The sequence below is a fragment of the Anomaloglossus baeobatrachus genome, chromosome 3, assembly GCF_048569485.1.
Source record: "Anomaloglossus baeobatrachus isolate aAnoBae1 chromosome 3, aAnoBae1.hap1, whole genome shotgun sequence".
NCBI lineage: Eukaryota > Metazoa > Chordata > Amphibia > Anura > Aromobatidae > Anomaloglossus > Anomaloglossus baeobatrachus.
In genome coordinates this window covers 380,057,566-380,074,588 of record NC_134355.1, presented here as the reverse complement: position 1 = coordinate 380,074,588, position 17,023 = coordinate 380,057,566, and positions in this window count along the sequence as shown.

Sequence of the window (17,023 nt, the reverse complement as noted above, 5' to 3'; positions counted from 1 at the left end):
CGGGTGTGAGAGGTAGGGGGAGCGGGAAGCAGATCATGGAGGTGAGGTGGAGGGGGCGGGCAGCAGATCACGGAGGTGAGAAGTGGGGGTGCGGCAGCCGATCAAGGAGGTGAGGGGGCGGGCAGCCGATCACGGAGGTGAGGGGGCGGGCAGCCAATCACGGAGGTGAGGGGGCAGGCAGCCGATCACGGAGGTGAGGGGGCAGACAGCCAATCACGGAGGTGAAAGGTGGGGGTGCGGGCAGCCGATCACGGGGGCAGCCGATCATGGATGTGAGGGGGAGAGGGCAGACAGCCAATTACGGAGGTGAAAGGTGGGGGTGCGGGCAGCCGATCACGGGGGTGAAAAGTGGCGGTGTGGGCAGCAGATCGGGGAGAGTGGTGGCAGATGGAGGAGGGCGGTGGCAGATAGGGAGGCTTTTCGAAGGTTTGATACAGTACAATGGCAGCGTGGAAACTTCCGGGTCCCATGCTCTGGTCTCATGACAGCATGGGACCGGTACTTGTCGCCCTGCCATTGTACTGTATATACTGTACTGGCTTGCTCCACCACCGACAAGTGAAGCTGAAGGGGGCGGTCATCGGCCCCAGGTCCACGGTGATTGGAGAGATCGGTCACAAAGCCTGTCTCTCCAATCACAGCTGCTGGAGCTGGGGGAGGGTGATCCAGCTGAGGTCACCCAACTCCAGCCAATGATCAGTGCTATAGCTGCACTGATCATGGCTGGATTTAAATGTTTCAGCTATTTTCAATGGTTGAAACATTACAGTGGCTGTGATTGGCTGAGCGGCGTTCGTCAGCCAGTCACAGCCTCCGTAGGTCCAGAGATGAGGCACCACCCCTCCTGAGGTCAGGCACAGGTCCCCTCCTTTCCGAATCTTCGGTTTGTGTGAACCAATCACAGTCACTGGGGCTCCGGTGCCGCGATTTCGCCATGACGGATATAGCCGTCATGGGTTTTTAAGTACCAGGGCACCATGACGGATGTATCCGTCAAAGGTCGTGAAGGGGTTAATCATAGGTGCAGGAGTACAAGAGACAAGGAAAAAAAAGAGATGTCACTGAATGAGGACTAAATTTTGTAGTGCAATTTCTGTAGCTGTTTATAATTCACAGTAGTGTTTAGACATGTTTTAGTTATTTGAATTGTTGCTAAGTTTCCTTTAAATAAATATCAGAAAATTGGCATAACCAAATATTCTGCATCTTTATATTTGCAAAAATAATAAAGTACTGAAACTTTTATGCATTAATTAAATGTAGGATTAAAAGGAAAACTCTTTCATATCGTAGAAACAAAAGCCAACTAAAAATTTTCATTGTCAGATTTAAATTCAGGACGTCTAAATCATTAAAAAATGTCTCACTTCATAACTGAACCTGAGAACTTTTGATAATATGTAGAACAGTGATAGTGGTCAGAAAGTGAAGAAAAATTATTGGAATGTAGCTGATATAAATAGAAGGAGAAGTTAGAAAAAAAAGGTCACTTCATGGCCATAAAGTCATACCTACCATTCTGTCCTGTTCTGCAGAATATCACTGCCCTCTTCCTTCAGCTCTCTTCAATACACAGTTACATGTAAAAAACCATCATTTTCCAATTTTCAGTCCCTTTCAACACACAGTGCTATGGGCAAAACATTACTCTGCTTCCTTTAGATTCATCCAACATACAGTCCCATTTAAATAGATATCACCCTTTTCTTCAACCCCCTCTTATGTATAGTCATATTTAAAAAAAACACATCACAATCCCCTTTTAACTCCTTCCAACACTCAGTCCTATGTAAATAACATCACTTCCCACCTTTCAAATTGTTCCAAAATACAGTCCCATGTAAATAATATCCCTCGTCTCCCTTCAAACACCTCCATCATACAGTCCCATATAGAAGTATGCAAATTCCTCCCTTTTAGCTGTCAACAACATCTAGTTCCATGTAAATAACAACACTTCTCTACCTTTAGCTTTATCCAGTCTACAGTCCAATATCATTAGTTTCATTTTTCAGTCCCTGTCAACAAACAATCCTATCTGCTAAACATTAGTCCTCTTCTTCAGCTTTCTCAAGCCAAAAAATGAGTGGGATAGATGGGATAGAAGAATAACTTGAGACTTGATCATATTGTTGGCCAGTTTACTTTTTCCTCATGAACAGGTCATAAGCAGGGGATGCTAATACATGCTCTGATGGAGAGTTGTAGTTTCCAATCTATTTGTTTCAGAACATCTGTAGAGTGGAGCGGAGTGCTAGTCAAGTGCAAGATTTAACTTTCTGATGCCCCGGCACGCTACATGAAAAACACGGTTCTGTCTGAGTGTGTGGACTTGTATAGTGGTGGCTATAAGCTCCTGCAGGCCACATGCCGCTAATGGCTTTGGCTGGCCAGGAGCGAATGATGACTCATTCCACCAAGGCAACCGTCAGTTAAGTTTAAATGATAAAACTTTACTTAACAGTTATTCCCTGTGAACCTTATACACAAGATAATAGGCACATAACTTCCAGTGTTATAATTCAGGGACCGAGGAGGATCAAAAAATGCAGAATCTCAAATGGTAACAGAGTGGCTGGAACCTTAATGGATTGCAGACCTAATCCTGACACGTAACTAGAAGTAGCTGTGGGACGAGCCTACGATGACCTATTCGTCTCGACACAGCCGGAGAACTAAATATTCTCACAGATAGAGATATAAGAAAGTTAATCTGCCTTGGAGCAGTCCCCAAAGATAGAAGATAGCCCCCCCACATGTAAAGGCTACGGTGATAAAGAAAAACACAATACAAAGCTAGATTCAGCAAAGGTGATGCCCAAACTATCGTTATAGGAAAGGATAGGAAGGAGCAACTGTCTGCAGCCGTAAAAAACCCTAATATAATATACCAGCACTTCTGATATGGAAAAATCCTGAGGTCACACAACCTCTCCCCCCACTGATGTTACTGGGATACAAAAACACTAATACAGATGAGGGACTGAATTATTACCAAGCATGACAAACACAATACCTTGCAGAATCATGGAGCTAAGTATTCAGACACTCCCAGCAGGGAATGATCCCATTCCACCAAGACTCCACACAGACAAAATAGGAATCAAGCATCAGTATCAAAGCAGAAAAACAACAAGAAAGTGGAAAACAAACAACAGAGGTACAAAGACCACTTATCTGAGAGGAGTTCTGGTAGTGAGCAGACCTGGTTACAGGATGTCCTTAGACTCCTTAAGACACGGAGACCATTGAGCACCTGCAAGTACAAGAGAAAACAACTCAGTTAAATAGCCCAATCTGACCCTGATTGCCAGTCCTCCACAGGTGTGTGGCTTTCATTCCACACATCAACTGCACCGCCAGCACTGACCACAAGAGGGAGCCCCAAACTGGAAAACGTATTCACAACAGTACCCCCCCTTGAGGAGGGGTCACCGAACCCTTGGGTTTGTTAGGATGGGCTCGATGAAAAGCACGGATCAAGCGATCAGCATGTATGTCAGAAGCAACCGCCCAAGAATTATCCTCCTGACCAAAACCTTTCCACTTGATCATATACTGGAGCTTCTGTCTAGCAATACCGGAATCCAACATTTTTTCCAGTACATATTCCAGATCCTCTTCGACCAACACAGGATCAGGAGGTGCAGCCATGGGCACTACGGGTTCAACAAATAAACCTTGGCTTAATTTTTGGAGAAGAAACTTTCATAGGAACATGTCTGGAAAACAACCAGACCAACTCCCCTACCTTAAACCGGGGACCCACAGTCCTACGTTGGTTGGCAAACCGTTGGGCATTTTCCTAGGAGTGGGATAATTTATCCACCACTTGATCCCAAATATGCGGCATTTTTCTCTATTGCCGAATCAACACCCGGGCAGGCGGAAGCCTTCTTCTGCCCCAAAGAAAACCGAGGATGAAACCCGAAATTGCAAAAAAAATGGAGACTTTAAAGTGGCCGAACTAGCTCTATTATTAAGAGCAAACTCAGCCAAGGACAAAAAAGAAGCCCAGTCGTCCTGATCAGCCGACACAAAACCTCGCAAATAGGTTTCCAAAGTCTGATTTTTCCTTTCAATCTGTCCATTGGTCTGAGGATGAATTGCAGAGGAGAAGGACAACTCAACTCCCAGCCTAGAACAAAAAGCTCTCCAAAATCTAGACATAAACTGGACTCCCCTATTGGACACAACATTCTCAGGAATACCATGCAAACTAACCACCTGACAAAGAAACAAAGGTACCAACTCCGAAGCTGATGGCAACTTAGACAGTGGCACCAAATGAATCATTTTGGAAAATCTATCACAGATTACCCAAATAACCATCATCCCCTGAGAAACAAGGAGATCAGAAATAAAATCCATAGAGAGGTGAGTCCATGGTCTCTTAGGCACCGGCAATGGCAATAATAGTCCACTAGAATGAGAACAAGAAGACTTGGATCTAGAACAGATCTCACAGGACTGCACAAAACTCCTCACATCACGAGACAGAGAAGGCCACCAAAAGAACCTACTCACCAAATCCCTGGTGCCAAACATCCCAGGATGACCAGCCAACACAGAATAATGAACTTCAGACATCACTTTACTCCTCCATAGGTCAGGAACATACAATTTCCCTCAGGACATCTTTCAGGTTTGTGCTCCTGAAATTCTTGAAGAGCAAGTCTCAAATCGGGTGAAATCGCAGAGAGAATCACTCTCTCATGCAGGATGGTAGCAGGCTCAGTCACATCCAGAGAATCAGCAAAGAAACTCCTAGAAAGGGCATCCGCCTTAATATTCTTAGTACCCGGAATATAAGAACCCACAAAATTAAAGCGCGTGAAAAACAAGGCCCATCTAGACTGCCTAGGATTCAACCTCCTGGCAGATTCAAGATAGATCAAATTCTTATGATCAGTAAGTACTACAATTTGATGTCGCGCCCCCTCCAGCCAATGTCGCCATTCTTCAAAAGCCCACTTCATAGCCAATAATTCTAGATTCCCCACATCATAATTTCTCTCCGGTGGTGAAAATTTCCGGGAGAAAAATGCACAGGGTCTAATTTTAGAAGTCACAGGGTCTCTTTGAGACAAGACAGCCCCAGCTCCGATCTCAGAGGCATCGATCTCCACCTGAAAAGGAATAGATACATCAGGCTGCCGCAAGACCGGAGCAGAAGTAAACCTCCTTTTCAGCTCCTGAAAAGCCAAGACTGCCTCTGAAGACCAATTCATAACATCAGCTCCCTTCTTGGTCAAATCAGTAATGGCTTGACAATACTGGAACAATTGCCTATGAATTTACGATTGAAAAGCCTTCAGAAGTTTTTGGGTTTTGCTAGTTTCTAAGAAGTAGGCTGTACCCAATCATGAATGGCCTAGACCTTGACCGGATCCATCTCAATAGAAGATTGGCACAAAATAAACCCCAAAAATGAGACCTTTTGTACGCCAAACAGACATTTTGATCCCTTGACATATAACGCATTGTCCCTGAGAACATGAAACACTGTCCGAACCTGTTCAAAATGAGAATCCCAGTCTTGAGAAAAAATCAAAATGTCATCCAAATAGACAATCAAAAACTTGTCCACAAAGTCCCGGAAAATATCATTCATGAAAGATTGAAAGACGGAAGGGGCATTAGTGAGCCCAAAGGGCATCACTAGGTACTCAAAATTCAGTCTTCCATTCATCACACTGCTTAATGCGAATGAGATTATATGCTCCCCGTAGATCGAGTTTAGTAAACCAACTAGCACCCTTCACTCTAGAATACAGGTTGGAAATCAGATGCAATGGATACTGATATTTAACCATGATTTTATTAAGGAGACAATAATCAATACAGGGCCGCAATGAGCCATCCTTCTTGGCCACGAAAAGAAAACGGCGCTCAAAGGTGAAGATGATGGTCTAATGTGGCTCTTCTCCAAAGACTCCTTAATGTAAATCCGCATAGCAACATGTTCAGGCACAGATAAATTGAAAAGCCGCCCTTAGGAAATTTACAACCAGGCACCAATTCAATAGCACAATCACAGTCTCTTGCAGGTAAACATGCATACAGTTCAGTGATACACTTAACATAAAGGTGCTCCTGCTCATGCTCATGCGTCCCATCCTCATTGGTCAGCTAGGAACAAGCCTAATGTTCTTGCAGGTAAACAGTCCAAAAGTCCTTTGCAACTGGAAGCGTTCCCATGGCAATTGTCAAAATACATTATCATTGACCAGGCACATAACAACATGAGGGACATCGTATAAATAAACATCCTCAGATACAGATAACCCTAGCAAATATCAGAACACATCCTGGTAGTCCAATAAAGCCCAATAATAATAGTAATGATAATAATAATAAAAAGACTCCTTAATGTTAATCCGCATAGCAACATGTTCAGGCACAGATAAATTGAAAAGCCGCCCTTAGGAAATTTACAACCAGGCACCAATTCAATAGCACAATCACAGTCTCTATGTGCAGGCAAAGACGCACCCTCGGTCTCACATTGGCAGCCCCAACTAGTTACAGATAAAGAAGTCCAATCAAGAACTGGATTATGGGCTTGCAACCAAGGAAATCCCAGTACCAAAATGTCATGCAAATTACGCAAGACCAAAAACTTACAAACCTCCAGATGGTCAGGCATGACCCGCATCGTCACGTGGGTCCAAAACTGGGGCTTATTTTCAGCTAAAGGAGTAGCATCAATACCCCTCAAAGGGATAGGAGCATGAAAAGGCACCAAAGGAAAACCACAACGCTCAGCAAACCCAAAATCCATCAAGTTCAAGGCAGCTCCTGAATCAGTAAATGCTATAGCCGAAAATGATGGTAGGGAACAGATCAAAGAAACCGACAAAAGAAACTTAGACTGTAAACCGCCCAAAATAAATGAACAGGCAAATCGTTTCTCGCACTTAGGACAGAGAGAAATACTATGAGAGATATCTCCACAGAAGAAACATAGCTTATTACGCCATCTAAAATCCTGCTGTTGCACCCTAGAAAGGACCCTATCACACTGAATAGGCTACGGAGACCGCTCTGAGAGCGACACCTCAGCACGCATTGTTTTACGTTCACGTAAACGTCTATCAATCTGAATGGCCAATGAAATAGAGGCATCGAGACCAGAGGGGACAGGAAAGCCCATCATAACATCCTTTACAGGCTCTGCCAACCCCTTCCAAAAGAGAACCGCAAGAGCCGCATCATTCCACTCAGTAAGGACCACCCATTTACGAAATTTCTGTCAGTATATCTCTGCAGGTTCCTGACCCTGGATCAAAGTCAATTAAGTTTTCTCGGCTTGATCAATAGCATTAGGTTCATCATATAACAACCCTAGAGACGGAAAAAAAATATCCACATCAGCAAGAGCAGGATCTTCAGGCGCCAGGGAAAAGGCCCGATCCTGGAGGTCACCACGTAACAGAGAGATAACATTCTGAACTCGCTGCCTGGAAGACCCTGAGGATTTTGGTTTCAAGGCAAAAAATAACTTACAATTGTTCTTAAAGTTCAAAAATTTAGACCGATCCCCAGAAAACAAATGAGGGACAGGGATCTTAGGTTCTACAGTAGGTGTCTGAGCAAGATAATCGGATATAGCCTTAACTTGAGAAGTAAGCTGATCGTCTCGCCCAGCTAATTGTGTGACATCCATAATAGCATAAGATCCTCCATAGCACCCAGAGATAAAGAGGAAAAAACACACATGGAAAAAAAAAATTCTGACACTTTTTTTTTCCTTCTTTTGAGTACCCTGGAATCTAGGTGAGGCTGGCGCTGCTGTTATGATTCAGGGACCGAGAAGGATAAAAAAATTCGGAATCCCAAATGGTAACAGAGTGGCTGAAATCTTAACGGATTGCTGACCTAATCCTGACACACAACTAGAAGTAGCCGTGGGACGATCCTACAATGACCTAGTCGTCTTGACACAGCCGGAGAACTAAATATTCTCACAGATAGAGATATAAGAAAGGATAGGAAGGAGCAACTGTCTGCAGCCGTAAAAAACCCTAATATATGCCAACATTTCTGATATGGAAAAATCCTGAGGTCACACAACCTCTCCCCCACTGTATCAGCACTCTGATGTTACTGGGATCCAAAAACACTAATACACATGAGGGACTGAATTAATACCAAGCATGACAAACACAATACCTTGCAGAATCATGGAGCTAAGTATACAGACACCCAAGCAGGGAATGATCCCATTCCACCAAGACTCCACACAGACAAAATAGAAATCAAGCATTAGTATCAAAGCAGAAAAAACAACAAGAAAGTGGAAAACAAACAGCAGAGGTACAAAGACCACTTATCTGAGAGGAGTTCTGGTAGTGAGCAGAGCTGGTTACAGAATGTCCTTAACACATGGAGACCATTGAGCACCGGCAAGTAACAAGAGAAAACTACTCCGTTAAATAGCCCAATCTGACCCTGACTGCCAGTCCTCCACAGGTGTGTGGCTTTCATTCCACACATCAACTGCACCACCAGCACTGACCACAAGAGGGAACTCCAAACTGGAAAACGTATTCACAACATTCCAGCATATTTCAGTTGTACAGAGCAAATTCAGACACACTCCCAGTTCCATTTGGGTTATTCCTGTTCTTACTAGTCCTGTTAGTTCCAACGCCACCTAATATAACACCATAGTCCAGTACATGAGAGTCACTTTCCCATTCCACGGCTCCACAACTATTCTCCTTGAGAGGAGGGGGTGAAGGAGTTTGCCAGTATGGTCAGAGTAGAGCCTTTAGTTCTCAGACACTTTGGGAGGCTCCGCCCAGAATAGTCCACTCAGATCACATACTAGCTCATCTCTAGCGTTTTACCTTTGAGCTGTAAGCTACTTTGGGCCTTGTTGCTAATGTTCCAGCCTTTAGGCCCTTCTGTCTGAGGGGCACTCTGTTGGAAGGTCAGTCTCTAGACATAACGTAGTAATCCACTCTGTGTAAACACTTCAGGATCACGCTATCTCGGCTCTGGTCTTCATTCGCCTTCTTTTGCTACAGGTCACTCACTGCATGTGGCTTTGACTCCCTTCAGATATTCATATGTTCCTAAAAAAAACCTCACCAAAAAGGAGCCAAAAAAGATGATGTATGTGCACACACAGAATGTGGTGAGCCTTCCTCATAAAGATGGCTGCAGCCCAGGTGCATATGCTGATGATACAGCCCCACAACCTACACACACACACATATCCGTGTGAGATGCACTTGTATATAGTGCTGATGGGCCCGCCTGACGTAGGTTTTTGGCGGCATTTGTAACTTAAAGTTCAGACACTGTGCATTTCACTCATTATATGATGGGCTCCCAGTGCAAGCCTTATTAGTGTGCATGTCTTATGCTAAGCAGCCTCCCCTCCCCTCTAGTGTGGAGGTTTTGTGGCTATACCTTCAGCATCATGCACCTGGGCTACAGCCATCTTTATGAGGAAGGCTCACCACATTCTGTGTGTGCACATACATCATCTGTTTTGGCTCCTTATTGGTGAGTTTTTTTGATAGTTCTATGTGGTTTTTCTAACTAATTTAGTGTAGGGACTCGCAAGTGTAAGAATCCATGACGAACAGATTGTGAGCTTACATATCTTGGGCCAAAATATAAACTAATATTTCACTATTTGAGGTATGGCACATTTTATCGATTTTTGCAGGATGTGTGTTGCCCTTTTGAATTCAGGTGGTTAAATGGTGAGCCTGTCATGTGTTATGCACTCATATAGTGCTAACTGACCCGCCTGACCTGGTGTTGTGCGTCATTTATAGGCTATAGTTAAGACACTGTGCATCTCGCGTATCCGTGTGAGATGCACTTGTATATAGTGCTGATGGGCTCGCCTGACCTAGGTTTTTGGCGCCATTTGTAGGTTACAGTTCAGACACTGTGCATTTCACTCATTATATGATGGGCTCCCAGTGCAAGCCTTATGAGTGTGCATGTCTTATGCTAAGCAGCCGCCGCTCCCCCTAGTATGGAGGTTGTGTGGCTGTATCATCAGCATCAAGCACCTGGGCTGCAGCCATCTTTATGAGGAAGGCTCACCACATTCTGTGTGTGCATATACTTCATCTGTTTTGGCTCCTTTTTGGTGAGTTTTTTTGATAGTTCTATGTGGTTTTTCTATTCATATGTTCCTAAGCAAGCCAAGACAAATTGTTTGCAGCACTTCAGGTGAAATCCTTCACAAGGAAAGGGGATGCAAGTCAAAATCCAAGGGATCCCCTTGGTTACCATATCACAGTAGAGAAATATACAGTGTCCCAGGGGTATTCTCCATATTTCTTTATTCCATCAAGACAAACAGGCAATGTTTCACCCTACATTTGGCCTTTATCAAGCATGTACAAAACTCTCCCACAATCCAGTTGATATACACTATATATTTATGACAAAACATCAATCCGGGGAATCCCCTCCCCCTACATGTACAACCAATCACAGTAGTGTCTCACAAAATGATATATAATCACGTAACCATGGTAACCGCCGACCAATAGTATATCCACAAAAAAGCATGTGATCCAACAGTCTTATTGGCATATGAGTGCTACTGCACATGCTCCAGCGTCTTGTTCCCACTGGGCAACGAGGAACTAGTTTCAGGTTCTTGCAGGTAAACATGCATACAGTTCAGTGATACACTTAACATAAAGGTGCTCCTGCTCATGCTCATGCGTCCCATCCTCATTAGTCAGCTAGGAACAAGCCTAATGTTCTTGCAGGTAAACAGTCCAAAAGTCCTTTGCAACTGGAAGCGTTCCCATGGCAATTGTCAAAATACATTATCATTGACCAGGCACATAACAACATGAGGGACATCATGTAAATAAACATCCTCAGATACAGATAACCCTAGCAAATATCAGAACACATCCTGGTAGTCCAATAAAGCCCAATAATAATAGTAATGATAATAATAATAAAAATGATATTCAATGAGCATATATGCAAACCCATCACCCCATCCAGGGTCAGAACATGGTGAACCCATCATATACAAAGATATATATATGTATAAAAAAAAAATGACAATCTGTTCCTATCACAGATTGAGTCCCAACTCCCTTTCAAGAAGGAAACTGTCTCTTTCCCTATCAGCTAACCCCTCCCATTGTGGACTAGTACAAATACCTTAAACTTTCTCACCATACAGTCTGGTAAGCACAAATAGAGTCTTACTGTGCATTACAAATTACTTAATTCAAATACCACGTTATTTACAAAGATGCAGAACACAATTTACATGATATCACAATAAACAATAATGCAATTGATGTCTTCAGGGAAAGGAACACGACAACAACCAGTCCACCTCCTTACACAACCAAAGTTTATTTTCCTCCTACACACTGTAAACAATTTGTTGGCCTGCAAATGAGAAAAGAAATCTGACATCGGAGCTAGGTGCACATATGAGTCTCTGCCACCATTACAAGCACCAGAGGTTTCCAATGCTGTTAAGTTTCCTATACCAATAGCAGCTTTGGCATCTCAAGCTGACCTCAGAAGAAACAGATCTGATCCCAGAAGAAATTTTGGCTAGATTTTAGCTTTATTCTTTATTTCCCATGCCACCATCATCCACCTCTTATGATATCACCTACTTGTCACCACAATCTGGTTCTCAGGACCTGTCCACCTCACAATTATTGTTATTACCATTATTATCCCTAACTCAACTGACAGATTCCTATTTGCAGATTTGCCTAGAATCAGAATGTCACTACCACCTTGGCTACCACTTCAAGTACCATACCACTATAGTTGTCAAAACCACTGACACAGAGAGGTGATTGAAAAATGTTATATTTCTTCTCATCCAATAAATTAAATTAAAAATGTTGTTGTGAAATATCTTACTTAGCCTCCAGAATGCTTTGGTTTGGCTTCAGGGACTAAAAGGCAGCAAAAATGGAGGTGTCATTGATGTAATTGAAAGTCTGCAATATAAAAAAATAACTGCTAAAGTTGCAAAGGAGAAGGATTGCACATAACACTCACTGAAACTGATGGTGTCACTGTCAAAGGTAACATCGTCCTGATGTGACTGAGATGAGTGACTCAACATGTATTCCATAATGTCCTCTGCTTTCTCCCCATTGAAACACCTTTGAAAAAAAGGCCAATTTTAACCTGTGTTTGCTAGTACTACTGCCCGAACGTCTGATGCCATTGGTAATGGTGGTATTGCTGCTGCGTTCAGCTTCCACATTCTTATTTCCAGATGCTATGGTATAGTTTTTTTTCTTCCATTAACCCATCCATTGCCATTGCCACATTTTCTTTTACCATACATTTTTTTTGTTTACTACACTACAACTAGTGGTATATAACTTTTATCATGGGTTTCAACCACAATTCCACCCTTCACAAAATTACTGAAGAAGAAATACTAGGAATTAGTTAAAAAGTCATCACCATTAGCAATAGGGTCCAGTACTGGCAATGCGTGTATGAAAGTAAAATTTGACTACTAAAACAGATGTGCAAAAAAATGGTAGTTTCTGACATGCATAATATGAGACTTAAGGGTGCTTTACACGTTGCGACATCGCTACCGATATATCGTCGGGGTCACGTCATTAGTGACGCAAATCCGGCGCCGTTAGCGACATCGCAGCGTGTGACACCAAGGAGCGACGATCAACGATCGCAAAAACGTCAAAAATCGTTGATAGTTGACACGTCGGTCCTTTTCATAATATCGTTGGTGATGCATGCCGCTGATTGTTCGTCGTTCCTGCGGCGTCCCACATCGCTATGTGTGACACCGCAGGAACGACGAACATCTCCTTACCTGCGTCCACCGGCAATGAGGAAGGAAGGAGGTGGGCGGCATGTTCCGGCCTCTCATCTCCGCCCCTCCTCTGCTATTGGGCGGCCGCTTAGTGATGCCGCAGTGGTGTCACTATGACGCCGAACGCACCTCCCCCTTGAAGGAGGGATTGTTCGTCGGTCACAGCGACGTCGCTGAAAAGGTATGTGCATGTGATGCTGCCGTAGTGATAATGTTCGTTATGGCAGCGATCACCAAATGTTGCACGAACGACGGGGCGGGTGCAATCACTTGCGACATCGCTAGCAATCACTAGAAATGTCGCAGTGTGTAAAGCACTCTTAAAATATAAAATATTTGTATTTTTTTACATTTTTGTATTTTCTTAACACAAATATTCCATACTTTCCAAAAAGGACAGAAAAAGAAATGCTAGACACATGTAAAAAATGTCAGCTGGGGTATTGGTGTGGCATGTATGGATGTCAAATTTGAATACTAATGCAGGTAAGTTAATAGAAGGAAAAAGAAAATGCAGCTTGGGATATGCATATTTTGAGAGTTAGACAGTTACATTTAAATGTTTGGATTATTTTAAAAATATAAATATTTTTAACACAATTATTCTCCCTTGTCAAAAAGGACAGGATTTGAAAGTTTCTTGCTTCTGCCTAAAGAGTGAAAAAATATGTAATTGAAATGCAATGGCTGCCTGCAAGTTACACGTATTGCGGTGTGATCAATCACTGGCACAGTTGCTGCCAGCTCTGCTCTCTCTTTCCACTTAGAAAATTGATTCTCTGTATTAGGCTGGGTTCACACAAGCATATCTGGCGTCTTGTCTGGATCGCCACAAAGAATAGCTGCTTGTATATTTCAATATGTATAACATGTATTGCCAGCTTTAATGAGATTCGGTTTTCTCTGCTATTCACCACATACACACATTTGCCCCCACTCCCTTATTGGGGCTGTTCACCTGAGCTAATAACAAGGCTTGTATGTGCGCCCTCTAAGGAGAAAGGGGAGGAGCTTAAGTGTTAGGTAAAGGCAGTTGGAGTTAGTGTCAGCATGAGAGAAGAGTGTAATATGGAGACAGTCCTGTCCTGAGGTAAATGTTGAAACCTCTGGAGGGTTTCAGCTACAAATTGGCAGTCCCTAGGCCACCTGGACTTTCAAGGTCAGTGGCAAACAGAGACTGCTAGTAGCCTTGTTATAAGGAGCAGTAAAATTACCCAGGAGCCCAGCGACATGATTGAGTATGGAAAATTGTAGAAGGAACAGTGAGTTTTTCCTCAGGATTCAAGTCACCTTCTCGCTTGAAGGGATCAAGGATCCAGAGCTTTATTGTCTTGAAAATCCCAGGATTTCAAGACACCTTCTCCCAGGTAGAGAAGTATTGGCAAGAGTAATACACTACCACCACCACAGCAGAGAAACTAAACTCTCATGGGGACAGGTCAGAACACCATCATTATGAATGCTGTAAGGAATGTTACGGACTATTCTGCAAAATGTCAGTAAAAGGTAGAAGCTCCCTGTCCTGTCTCTGGCTGAATTATTCTCTGCTGCGCCATCCCTACCTCAACATCCCCAGAAACCAATCCTAGTTGTGGAGGCAAGGAGACATTCCTCTGGCACTGGGCATCACCACCTAATTCCTGGGGACCTCCAGCAGTGCCCGGCCATACCAAAGCCTAACATCCCAACTGGCATCACAAAATTCTGCATTTTTTTTTTACTTAATTACTTTTCTCTCCCTTTTTAATATAATTTTTAACCCCATCACAAAAACTGTCGCGTGCGCCCGCTATGCCCACTTTGCCACTCAGACCCACCACCGTGACATCAGAGGCCTAATAGGGGTGGCAGCCGGCAAACATATATTTTCTCATGCGAGAGAATTAACCTGATTATGCAAGTGACACTCGGCTGAATCTCATGAGTTAAAGCTGAGTGTAATTTACTGTGATCCGACTCTCGCATTGGGAATCGGAGCACAGGTGCAGAGAAGATGGAGAACTTAATGTCTCTATCTTCTATATTGTCTCTGTCAGAGTATATCGGACTGCACTCCGATGAAATCCGAGTGCAGTCTGCTGTTTTGCATTCACCCATAGACTTGATTGAGTGTGCGCCATCTGATATACGCTGACAATTGCAGAACGCTGCTATTTTCTTCTCCTGCCGAAACATCATGAAAAAAAGAATGTTTATCAGTCGTCAAACATGTTATACGCTACTGTAGTGTGAGTGAGAACTTTTTTGCAGACTACTACACTAATATTTTTCACTACTGCAGTTGTACAACATATGTTTCCAGGACGCCACATGACAGCACAGTAGGAGTTGCTCCTTTGACCTTTACAGGGACAGGAAAACGCAAGAGTTTAAAAGCCCCTCCCCATCCCCCTTTCCTCAGTGTTTTTCCTGTCCCTGTACAGGACGGACGCAAGTCTTACCGTCGGAGGTATGGGGGTCCAGGCGGATCGGGGGGGCTTGCTCTCTCCTTCCTGCCGGTCAAGCAGCCCTTGGCCGACACTTCTGTTACAGAGGTCCCTCAGCCGACCGGTGGAGCGAGGCTCCCGGTATCCATGCCGCTTCCCTCAGGTGAGGGCTCTCGGCAGACCGCTGTTTGCTGCCGGCCATGGGGCACTTCCGGGTCTGCGCAGGCCTTGCGTTCCAGCATGACTCGCACGCTGACGCATGCGCCGTGCGGAAATCACCGCATTTCCGGGTTCGGAATTTGGCGGTGACCTGGGAAGCAGCAGGTGTTCCGGAACAGAGCACTGAAGGCGGGAATGGACCCTGACGTCGCAGAACCAGGTAATAAATCCGGGGTACCGGGGGACGGCTCTGTATTCTCTGTATTCCACCTGTCATGGAGGATGATCAGTCAGATGCTGGAGCCCCTGCAGAATCCCAGGGTCATGTGAGTGCAGGCGTACCTGGGTTAGGACTAGGGATGCTAGGGGTGGTCACTGATTCAGTCTCCCCCTTCATTTTTAGGAGTCTGCCACGCGCACCAGCACTATTCCTAGGAAAGCCCAGAGAAAATTTGTCAGGACAAAAAAATGTGCAGTCTGTCATTTACAGCTGTCAGAGTCCTGTACGAAACAGTTATGTGATCCTTGCATAACAGACTTAGTCTCCAGTGAACAAACTTCCCTGCTGACAGACATGAGGGCTATGATACGAGAGGAAGTGCAGTCAGTCATTGCCAGTACATCTTCCCACCAGGAATGTCGAGACATGCCTCACAAATGTCAACGACAGGACATAGAATTCTCTTCAGAGGAGGGAGAGATTTCTTATGACTCTGAGTCTCAGTTAGAAGAGGAGACGGCAGGTCCGGCACCGGAGGAGGGCCGTAGGTATCTCTTTTCCTCCTGTGATACGGATGAACTGCTTCGAGCTGTCAGAAAGACCATGATGGTGGAGGAGCAGGAGAAACCGAGGTCTGTCCAGGACGAAATGTTCGGTGGAAAGAATGTTTATCGGTCGTCAAACATGTTATACGCTACTGTAGTGTGAGTGAGAACTTTTTTGCAGACTACTACACTAATATTTTTCACTACTGCAGTTGTACAACATATGTATTTGTTACATTTCTTATGTCTTTCTCTCTCTCTGTATTACTATGAATTATACCTTCTCACTATCCAGATTCACCCCAACAAGGCTGCTGTCAGGCTGCCAGCAGGGGGAGCTGGAGTCCTGCAGGGAAAGACACTACACGGAGCTGAATGAGCAAGGAGGGGAACTCCCAGTGTGTGCTAATGCAGTGTCTGCCAACATCAGCCGGGCAGCTGAAGCTGTGGGGCATGCGGGGGATGGTCAGACGGGTCCAGGTCATACACAGAACGGGCAGCAGGAAGACCGGAGGAACCAGCAGAAGAGGAGTTGAGATCAGGCCGAGGTCAGTACCAGAGGAAACAACCTAGTAGGTAGGTAGGAGAGGGGGGAACAACTGGGGCTATTGTGGGAAGGAAGGAGGTGGGACAGAGGAATGTCAGAATGAGTAGGGGACAGAACACAGACAGAGGCTTAGGGCACAGAGAGGGAACGGATTAGGATCATACAGGGACCAGCAGTCACAGGCAAAGCAGCGCTAAGCTTATAGCCGATGCTGGTTCACCGGGACGTTTTAAACGGACGTGTCAGAGGTGCGTTTTGCCCTCTCTGAGCCGTGTTTATGGCACACGTGTGTTATCC